The following is a 12,039-nucleotide window of genomic DNA, read 5'->3' as shown; positions in this document are numbered from 1 at the left end:
TGAAGTTACACAGGCCCACTAGTCACATGGTGACTATATAATATCTTTGTACACTTGTAGTTTACAAGAAGTAAGAGGAGATTAACACGACTATATAACATGTAGTCATAGCTGTGCCCAGTATTTCAGCTCAGTCCTATTTATTGCTTTTAGGTACAGTACTCCTCCCAAATCTCTGTCCCCTTTTGTATGCATGATTACAGAATTCCTGGCAGAACTGCTCTCTATTGGGCATCCAGACCCCCTGGTCATAGCCGCCCCTATCATACCTCCCAACTTTTGAAGAAGGGAAAGATGGACAAAGACTGCGGCGCGCGCAGCGCGCTGTTGCAAATTTTGACCACGCCCAGCCACACCCATTTCACAACTAGTCACACCCATGTCCACACCTAATCGCACCCATTTAGCACTGCTGATCACACTGACTTGTACTTAGGGCACAGTGGCTGGCATTATGGGCACACTGACTGGCACTAAGGAAGAGAGAAAACAGAGAGAGAGAAAAAAGAAAACAGAGACAGCGAGAAAGAAAGGGGAAAGAAAGAAAGAACAGTGAGAGACAAAGAAAGAACAGTGAGAGACAGAGAAAGAACAGAGAGAGAAAGAACAGAGAGAGAAAGAAAGAACAGAGAGAGACAGAGAAAGAACAGAGAGAGAAAGAAAGAAGTAAAGAAAAGAAAGAAAGAACAGAGAGAAAGAGAGGAAAGAAAAAGAAAGAAAGAGGGGAAGAAAGAACAGAGAGAGAAAAAAAGATTAGAGAGAGAAAGAAAGAACAGAGAGAGAAAGAAAGAACAGAGAAAGAAAATGAGCGAAAGACAGAACAGAGAATGAAAGAACAGAGAAAGAAAGAAAAAGAGAGAAAGAAATAAAGAAAGATTCTACAAAGATACTATAGCAGCCCGGCTCCCATTGTAGTGCCCACCTGAGCCTCCCGGTGCAGGACCTATCATGATCCGCTCACATGGCCGGCATCCCCGATTCCAAGGCGATCCTGCTGTCTGCGTTGTCGGAGGAGGACACGGTGATGGATCTGAAGCATTCCTGGTTCTGTTACAATCTCCTCAAGAAATTATCTCATTTCCGGTCAGCTTACAGCACATCACTTCAGGTGGAACGTCATGTGTGTGTTTTAAAATGCTCCTCGGGGCTCCGCCGTGTACTCCTGTGTCCGTGGGAAAAGCCTGCTTTGTATGCTTTGTACACACTTGGCTCCGCTCCGTACATCCCGTACACATATGGCTCCACTCCATACACACACGGCTCCACTCCATCCACCTCGTACACGCGCGGCTCCTCTCCGTACACCTCGTACACGCGCGGCTCCTCTCCGTACAACTCGTACACGCGCGGCTCCTCTCCGTACACCTCGTACACGCGCGGCTCCTCTCAGTACACCTCGTACACGCGCGGCTCCGCTCCGTACACCTCGCACACGCGCGGCTCCGCTCCGTACACCTCGTACACGCGCGGCTCCGCTCTGTACACGCGCGGCTCCTCTCCGTACACCTCGTACACGCGCGGCTCCTCTCCGTACACCTCGTACACGCGCGGCTCCGCTCCATACACCTCGTACACACTGCTCCGCTCCGTACACCTCATACACACTGCTCCGCTCCGTACACCTCGTACACACGGCTCCGCTCCGTACACCTCGTACACACGCGGCTCCGCTCCGTACACCTCGTACACACTGCTCCGCTCCGTACACCTCGTACACACTGCTCCGCTCCGTACACCTCGTACACACGGCTCCACTCCGTACACACGGCTCCGCTCCGTACACCTCGTACACACACGGCTCCGCTCCGTACACCTCATACACACACGGCTCCGCTCCGTACACCTCATACACACACAGCTCTGCTACATACACACTGTAAATCCTGACCCCACACATACTTACCTCAACCAGCACCATGACAACAGCAAAGCAGAGTCTTGCAGACGGTAGAGGCAAGGCTGAGCGCACAGGACCTGTGATGAGGTCACAGGAGGGGCGGAGTCAGGGGTGACATGATCGGGGGTCTGGACAAAGGCTCCTCATCATGTGACCCCCTGACTCCTCCCCTCCTGTGACCTCATCACAGGTCCTGCGAACAGAGCGAGCAGGCAAGCGACGCTGTGAGTGGCTGCGGGGGGGAGGGGGTCTCATGCTAAGGCGAGGATGGGGTACGTGGGGGGGGCGTGGCGGCTTATCTCCCTGCAGTGCGGGAGGAACTTGAAACTATCACAGCCGTGCCGCAGAGGGCCGGCGGCAGGAGCAACAGTGGCCACAGCAGCTGGCAAGCGGCCAGATGATCGGGCGCTGCCGCTCGCGGCCCACGTGACAGCGGCCCAGCGGGAAAATGCCCGGTTGGTTATATTGCCAATCCGGGCCTGTTGTGTACCCTGCTTATGGTTTAATAAACAAATTAAAAATATATATATAGTTCTACTGGAATTGTTTCCGATTCTGGTGGCTTTGACACTGTGGGGTAAGGTGTTGGTGAACAGGAGGTTAATCCTTTTTTCAGATAATATGGGGGTGGTTTTTGGAGTGAATGTTTGTATTACCAAGTCTTTAACACTAAGGTTCGGATACGGCTTTAAAGAAGGCTACTGCTTGCGATATAACGCAATTTTATTTCAAAGTACAAAATTAAAGAAATAGTATGATTGAATAGTATGATTGCGTACACTATTGTATATTTTAAGATACAAAGGTTAAGTACATACAAAGATTGAATACATATAATGATTAAGTATATATGAAGATGAACTATATACAGTATACTCACATCATCAATCACCAAGCGGCTTTTAAACATCATCCGTCTGGAAGATTCACAACACTGCACGGGCGTCCCCAATTTTGCAGGTATCAAAGATACAGGTATCCAGTTTTGCTTCTGTCTAAGTCATGTTTCTCTGGTCTAAAATAGCAATTTACACTTATGTGTAACTCTAGCTTCATCCCACCCTTCAAGTGGCCGGCTTTCAAGGTTGGATGAAACTAAGATATCATGGAATCATCAGATAATGGGTCGTAAACCCTTAGGGTACCGTTACATTAAGCGACGCTCCAGCGATCCCGACAACGATACGACCTGGTAAGGATCGCTGGTGCATCGCTACATGATCACTAGTAAGCTGTCAAACAGACAGATCTACTCAACGACGCAGCAACGATGCGGCGATCCGTATAACGACCTCGGCGGTCGTTGGTACCTTGTCACACAGCAGCTATTCTGGCGACTCACGCCTACGTCCATGAGTTAATGAGGTAGCTCGTTAGCGTCAATCACAGCGATGCATGCCGGCCAGCGGGACGACAACGATCAAAAAATGGCCTAGGACATTTGAGCACGATCAGTGATATCCAGCGGGGGGGGGGCGGACTACGCATTTCCTGAGCTGTCCCAGCTCACTTCATCAGGGCATGATACAAGCATGCAATGCAGGAGTTTATATACAATACAAAGTGGGGAAAAAAAAAAGGGGGGCAGGACAAGTAACTGCCACATCAGCGAGGCAATGGTATAAAACACATTAAAATAATTGTATTTTAATAGAATATATTAAAACCACATATAATAAGAATACATACTCAAGAACAATAAAAAAGAAAATATATATATTTCTTTTGAAATAGACACGGGGGATCACATAAAAAAGTAGTTAAAACCATCCTCAAGGAGTCTAGAACACAGTTCCAAAGTTGAGAGTGTATGGTGTTTTAATCCACATGACCATGGTGACTAGTGAGGAATGGGGTACGATTTTTCGGATCAATGTTAAGATCAATCTATTCTCTTCCAGAATAAAGAGTAGATCCAAAGAGATGTACCCTGAATAATGGATAAAACAAAAAAATGATTAAGGGCACATATATATATATATATATATATAAAAATACCGATTGTGAAAAAGAAATAATATTAAAATTGGCTTTCAGAAGCATGGTCTGTCACGTCACTTTGACCTTATACATGGTCGTGACATGAAGAAACTGACTATTTACCCCATTGAACAGATACCAGACAATACACCAAACCGAATCCAGACACTTAATAGGAAAGAGGTGTACTGGATTTACAAATTAAAATCCCTGGAACCCTTTGGACTAAATATTGTTTTTGATGTCTTTTATTAAAAGTCCTTTTTGTTTTTTGGAGATTTTTGTCCCTGCCTCCCATGCATACTGAACCCTCCATTGGGATATTGAGCCTGACCATCTTGTTTTATCCTTCCATTCCACACATTGGTTTCACACAGAAAGCTCTCTCTTTTAACTGTAGTATTCTCTTCAAGCTTCTGACACTTCCTTGAAGCTCGTGTTAGCGCCATCTAGTGTCTCTTTATAATACTACAGCCCCCTTTTTACATTGTTACATTGTTTTTATGATTTAATATATTTAATATTAAAACACTACTGCACTTTATTTAAAAAAAAAATTTCTTTTTTACAATCGGTATTTTTTAAATTTTTTTTATATAAGTGCCCTTAATCATTTTTTTTCCCGTTATTCAGGGTGCATCTCTTTGGATTTACTCTTTATTCTGGAAGAAAATAGACTGATCTTAACATTGATCTGAAAAGTCATACCCCATTCCTCACTAGTCGTTATGGTCATGTGGATTAAAACACCATACACTCTCAACTTTGGAACTGTGTTCTAGACTCCTTGAGAATGGTTTTAACTACTTTTTTATGTGATCCCCGTGTCTATTTCAAAAGAAATATATATATTTTCTTTTTTATTGTTCTTGAGTATGTATTCTTATTGTATGCGGTTTTAATATATTCTATTAAAATACAATTATTTTAATGTGTTTTATACCATTGCCTTGCTGATGTGGCAGTTGCTTGTCCTGCCACCTTTTTTTTTTTTTCCACTTTGGATTGTATATAAACTCCTGCATTGCATGCTTGTATTATGCCCCGATGAAGTGAGCTGGGACAGCTCAGGAAACGCGTAAGCACCAATAAAGTTCCTTGAATTATACCTACAGCAGCGCAGTGTATTATTGCACCTTAAAGCCATCTTCACTTACAAGATTGTGTCACTGTGAGCATTATCTGTCTGTCTGTAAGTGTTACACCAGAAATGCAGGTCTGAATGCATTCTGTATATTTCAATATAGACTCAAAATAGCCATTTTTATATTCGCACTACAATGTTTTATCTTCTAAATGCTCACAGGTCACTGATCTGCTCAGGAAATTGGTCCCTGTCTGTTTGCACTGCAACATTTGTCTGAGGGCGTGGCATATTCCCGGCAAATGTAATCTATTAGCTGATAGCCTTTTTCACCACCAGGTGCAGGAGTTTCACCGCTTGCACCCAGAAGCAGATCCAGAAGGCTCCCCTTGCCCACCACACCTGTGGGAGGTAATGGGGGAATAGTAAAAAGGCTTATTAAGAGTTCCTTGGCTCCGTCTACTTGGGCAGTATATGCTTCAGCCTAGGCCGCTTGGATGAAGTTTTGTAGGGCGAGAAGCTTTAACCCCTTTCTGCCATGAGACGAACTATCCCGTCCATGTGCCCTGGCACTTAAATCCCAGGGACGGGATAGTACATCATAGAGATCAGCGGCGCCCACGTGATGAGCGCAGCTGATCGCGGCCGGGTGTCAGCTGATTATCACAGCTGACACCCGGCACAATGTGTCAGGGGTGGTCACGGACCGCCCATGACACGTTAACCCCTTGTACACCGCGATCAAACACGATCGCGGTGTACCAGGGGTTAAAGGGAAGCATCAGCAGGGAGGGGGCTCCCTCCGTGCTTCCCTGAGCCCCCCACGGCAGCGCAATGTGCAGCGCTGCTGCGGGGTGCTCTTTCCCTACAGGCCCCCGGATCCAAGATGGCGACGGGGACCTTCGGGGGCCTGTAGGGAGCTGACTTCCTCACTGCCTGCAAAGCGCAGGCATGAGGAAGTCTGCAGCAGTGCCTGTGACAGATCAGCGATCTGTCACAGGACAGTGGTGTCCCACCTGGGACAATGTAATAAAGTTAAAAAAAGTGTAAAAATAATTTTTAAAAAATCGCTAAATAAATTAGTAAAAAAAAAATATATATTCCCCAATAAATTCATTTTTTGAAAATAAAAAACAAACAAACAATAAAAGTACACATATTTGGTATTGCCGCGTCCGTAGCGACCCGCCCTATAAAACTGTCCCATTAGTTAACCCCTTTAGCGAACCCCTTAAAAAATAAAAATAAAAAACGAAGCAAAAAATAATGATTTATTACCATACCACCGAACAAAAAGTGCAATAACGCGTGATCAAAAAGACAAATATAAATATCCATGGTACTGCTGAAAACGTCAGCTTGTTCCGCAAAAATCGAGCCGCAATACAGCATCATCTGCAAAAAATAAAAAAGTTATAGCTCGCAGAATAAAGCGATGCAAAAATAATTATTTTTTATATAAAATAGTTTTCATTGCATAAAACCGACAAAACATAAAAAAATGACCTAAATGAGGTATCGCTGTAACCGTACTGACCCGAAGAATAAAACCGCTTTATCAATTTTACCGCACGCGGAACGGTGTAAACGCACCCCCCCAAAAGAAATTCATGAAACGCTGGTTTTTGTTCATTCTGCGTCCCAAAAATCGGAATAAAAAGAGATAAAAAAAGTCACGTGCCCGAAAATGGTACCAATAAAAACGTCAACTCGTCCCGCAAAAAATAAGACCTCACATGACTCAATGGGTCAAAATACAGAAAAATTATAGCTCTCAGTATGTGGTGATGCAAAAACTATTTTTACAATAAAAAGCGTCTTTTAGCGTGCGACAGCCGCCAAATATAAAAACCGCCATAAATAGTAAATCAAACCCCCCGTTATCACCCCCTTAGTTAGGGAAAAATAATTAAATTAAAAAAATGTATTTACTACCATTTTCCCATTAGGGTTACGGCTAGGGTTAGAGCTAGGGGTAGGGCTGAGATTAGGGTTAGGGGTGTGTTGGGGTTAGGGTTGGAGTTATAATTGGGGGGTTCCACTGTTTGAGCACATCAGGTGCTCTCCAAATGCAACATGGCGTCTGATCTCAATTCCAGCCAATTCTGCGTTGAAAATGTCAAATGGTGCTCCTTCCCTTCCAAGCTCTGCCATGCGCCCAAACAGTGTTTTACCCCCACATATGGGGTATCAGCATACTCAGGACAAATTGCAAAACAACTTTTGGGGTCCAATATCTCATGTTACCCTTAGGAAAATAAAAAATTGGGGGCAAAAATATAATTTTTGTGGAAAAAAATGATTTTTTTATTTTCGCGCCCAGGCGAAACTTCTGTGAAGCACTTGGGGTTCAAAGTGCTCACCACACATCTAGATAAGTTCCATGGGGGGTCTAGTTTCCAAAATGGGGTCACTTGTGGGGAGTTTCAATAGTTTAGGTACATCAGGGGCTTTCCAAACGCACATGACACCCGCAGACCAATCCATCAAAGTCTGCATTCCAAAACGTCACTACTTTCCTTCCGAGCCCCGACGTGTGCCCATACAGTAGTTTTCTCCCACATATGAGGTATCAGGGTACTCAGGACAAATTGGACAACAACTTTTGGGGTCAAATTTCTCCTGTTACCATTGGGAAAATAAAAAATTGGAGACTAATTGATCATGTTTGTGGAAAAAATACGATTTTTTTTGTTTTCATGCCTGGGCATTATAAACTTCTGTGAAGCCCTTGGGGGTTCACAGTGCTCACCACACATCTAGATAAGTTCCTTAGGGGGTCTAGTTTCCAAAATGGGGTCATTTGTGGGGGGTTTCCACTGTTTAGGTACATTAAGGGCTCTCCAAAGGCAACATGACACCTGCAGACCATTCCATCAAAGTCTGCATTCCAAAATGTCACTACTTCCCTTCCGAGCCCCGACGTGTGCCCATACAGTAGTTTTCTCCCACATATGAGGTGTCAGCGTACTCAGGACAAATTGGACAACAACTTTTGGGGTTCAATTTCTCCTTGTACCCTTGGGAAAATAAAAAAAAATTGGTGACTAAAAGATCATGTTTGTGGAAAAAATACGATTTTTTTATTTTCACGCCCGGGCGTTATAAACTTCTGTGAAGCACTGGGGGGGTCAAAGTGCTCACCACACATCTACATAAGTTCCTTGGGGGTCTAGTTTCCAAAATGGTGTCATTTGTGGGGGGTTTCTACTGTTTTGGTATGTCAGGGGCTTTCCAAACGCGACATGGTGTCCGATCTCAATTCCAGCCAAAAACGTCAAATGGCGCTGCTTCCCTTCCGAGCTCTGCCATGCGCACAAATAGTGGTTTACCCCCACATGTGGGGTATCAGCGCGCTCAGGACAAAATGCACAATATCTTTTAGGGTCCTGTTACCCTTGGAAAAATAAGAATTGAGGGTGAAAAGATCATTTTTGTGGAAAAAATATGATTTTTTAATTGTACCGCTGTACGTTATAAACTTCTGTGAAGCCCTTGTGGGTTCAAAGTTCTCACCACATATCTAGATAAGTTCCTTGGGGGTCTAGTTTCCAAAAAGGGGTCACTTGTGGGGGGTTTCCACTGTTTAGGTACATCAGGGGCTCTCCAAACGCGACATGGCGTCCGATCTGAATTCCAGCCAATTTTGCATTGAAAAAGTCAAACGGCGCTCCTTCCCTTCTGAGGTCTGCCATGCGCCGAAACAGTGGTTCCCCCCACATATCAGGTATCAGCGTACTCAGGACAATTTGCACAATAACATTTGCAGTCCAATTTCTCCTGTTACCCTTGGTAAAATAAAAAAATTGAACCTGAAGGTTTTTTTGTGAAAAAAAGTTAAATGTTCATTTTTTTTAAAATATTCAAAAAATTCCTGTGACGCACCTAAAGGGTTAATAAACTTCTTGAATGTAGTTTTGAGCACCTTAAGGGGTGCAGTTTTTAGAATGGTGTCACTTTTGGGTATTTTCTATCATATAGACCCCTCAAAGTGGCTTCAAATGTGATGTGGTCCGTAAAAATAAAATGGTGTTGCAAAAATGAGAAATCGCTGGTCAATTTTTAACCCTTATAACTTCCTAACAAAAAAACAATTTTGGTTCCAAAATTGTGCTGATGTAAAGTAAACATGTGGGAAATGTTATTAAGTTTTTTTGTGTGCCATATCTCTGTGATTTAAGGGCAGAAAAATTCAAATTTGGAAAATTGCGAAATATTCAAAATTTTCGGCAAATTTCCGTTTTTTTCACAAATAAACGCAAGTTATATGAATGAAATTTTACCACTAACATGAAGTACAATATGTCACAAGAAAACAATGTCAGAATCACCGGGATCCATGGAAGTGTTTCAGAGTTATTGTAGTGAAACCTCCACCAGGGGGAGCTGGTGAGGGAAGAGAGGTTATACACTAAGAGCAGCAACCCTCAGCAACAGCACAGGTGCCACAGGTAACGAGAGAGAATAGTCAGACGAACCGAGTCAGAAACTAACAGGAGCAGACATACCAGAAGGAGCAGCAATACACGTAGTCAAAATACCAAAGCCGAGAGTCAGAAAGCCAGAACATGAGCACAGGGTCCAAAACATGAGACGAAATACGTGGTCGGGGTACAAGCCAGGGAGTCAGATGCCAGAGAGGGAACGTAACAGCAGAGACGAATACCAAGAGACGGGGTCAGAAATCAGTCCGGGTCATACACGTGAATATCAGTCAAAGGCAGGAGGATCACCAGGGTACCAGGGTCAGCGGCTCTAAACTGCAAGCTTGAGCTATCACTAACACTGGTCGGCAGGCTGTGAGGGATTGAAATAGCCCAGCTAGCTCCAGAACGAGGCTGAGGAGATTAACCCCCGCATGACCAGTCCGGAGTGAAGACAGCAGAAGATAAACTCCGGACTGGACCATGACAGTTATTACCTCATAAAGGGACAGTGGTCAGAATTGTAAAAATTGGCCCAGTCATGAACGTGCAAACCACTCTTGGGGCTTAAGGGGTTAATTTTATTAGTGGTAATTTAAGGGTGGTGCTACTTTTTGTGGAGTGGTCGGTTGCTAAGGGAGCAAGCCATGCCTCTTTGGCCAAAGCCATGGCTGGAATTTCATTTTTTCTCAAACTGTACGGTTAATTGACTGATTTTTTCCCCATTAAACAACTTTTTAAGGGACTTAAGAAAGCTACCTTTAAGCCGGATGTACGACGGCCTATTTCCATCACACTGCTTTTCAAGTTATGGGTTGCCCTTGAGCTTGTTTGTAAGAATAAACTTAAAGCCTATTTGTTCAAATCAGCGTTCGTTCTTGTATTTTTTGCGGCTTTGCAAGTCAGGGAACTTCTTTCTTACAGCAGGCAGCATATTTCTGGCTTGTTTAGGAATGATGCCTCTTTTTGCAAAAACTCAGTCTTACTTTGAATTTCTCGCTCCAAGACGGATCAATTGGGCAAGGAGACCTTGATTCGATTGGGTACCATTGACGGATCTTGTCTTTGTCCAGTAGCGAACATCAGGTGATGGTTCTTAGTAGGACCTTCTGGTCCGGGCCCCCTTTTCATACTCCAAGATGTTATTCCTGCTACCGGTTTTCAGTTTAAGGCTGGTTTCACATTCGCGCTTTTTAAGCGCACGCACGGCCGGGGGTAGCTCCGCCCCCGAGCCGGCTCTCTGCCCGGCGTGCCCGCCCCTTCCTTGTAGCGCCGCCTCCTAGCGCACAGCGGCGCCTGCGATCGGCGCACCCTATCTTTAGCATAGGGTGCGCAGATCGTGCGCAGGCCGTGCGCTAGTTGCGCTTTGACCTGCGCTGCGCACTTTTGACGGTGCGCCGTGCACGCCAAAATCAAACTTTTCGGATTTTGGTGCGCACGGCGCACCGTTAAAAGTGCGCAGCGCAGGTCAAAGCGCAACTAGCGCACGGCCTGCGCACGATCTGCGCACCCTATGCTAAAGATAGGGTGCGCCGATCGCAGGCGCCGCTGTGCGCTAGGAGGCGGCGCTACAAGGAAGGGGCGGGCATGCCGGGCAGAGAGCCGGCTCGGGGGCGGAGCTACCCCCGGCCGTGCGTGCGCTTAAAAAGCGCGAATGTGAAACCAGACTAAGTCGGTGTTAAAATGGTGTTTAACCCATTTGAATTTAGATTCTGGAAGGATCACTTCTCACTCCTTTCGTATTGGGGTGCGACAGTCGCAGCCGAGTTGGGCTTGAGCATCCAGAAAATTCAGGACTTAGGGAGGTGGAAGTCTGAATGTGTGCGGCTTTATATAAGACCTAACCTGTTAAGTGTTTAACTTCTTTTTGATGTTCTTTAGGCCAGAGGAGTATTTGGATTTTGGGACACTCATTCGTACATTGAGCCCAGAAGAGAGCTGCCCGACGAGTTTACTCAGAGGCTCTTTTGTGTGGAATGAGATGGGAGGCTTTGGTTCCTATTGTTAAGAAACTTTCTATGCTTTAACCTTCTCCTAATTTACTCATAATTCATCTAGGGGGCAATGATTTAGGCAAAATTAAGACCCTTGACCTGGTATGGTTTATGCATAGGGATATAAAAAATTTTAAATCCTTTTTTCCTAACTATTGTATTGTATTTTCGGAGATTGTTCCGAGACTTATTTGGAAAACTGGGACTCTAAAATTTATCTAAAAAATCAGAAGGGTCAATAAGGCATTAGAAAGGTTTATGAAGAATGTGGGAGATGGTTCATACCAGCACGTGGACCTCAAAGGTTTTTTGCGTGGCCTGTATGTATCGGATGCCGGTTTAGACATTTTTAATTTGGGTTTTTCAAAATATTTTGGAAAAATGGCTGTGGCATTTTGGGGTGGGGGCCCAGCATATTCTATGCTAGTCCGGTTGGGAAAATCCCCCAACGTGCTTGGGGGGATTCCGGTTATGGTATATGGTAATCTAAAGTTGATGGAGTTGTGTTTAATTTAAGTATTTTTTAAAAGTCTTATTTAAGGTCATTTATTTATTCATGGTTACTAAAAATTTTGTGCTACCATTGTAGTTTCCTTTCTCTCTTCGTCTGTCAGCCATGGCGTCTGCTGATCTGAGAGACAAGTTGGACTGCTCCATCTG

This window comes from Dendrobates tinctorius, unplaced genomic scaffold (genome assembly GCF_039654945.1).
Source record: "Dendrobates tinctorius isolate UK_male_01 unplaced genomic scaffold, ASM3965494v1 ptg000020l, whole genome shotgun sequence".
In the NCBI taxonomy this organism is placed as follows: domain Eukaryota; kingdom Metazoa; phylum Chordata; class Amphibia; order Anura; family Dendrobatidae; genus Dendrobates; species Dendrobates tinctorius.
Note: the sequence above shows the minus strand (reverse complement) of the source record.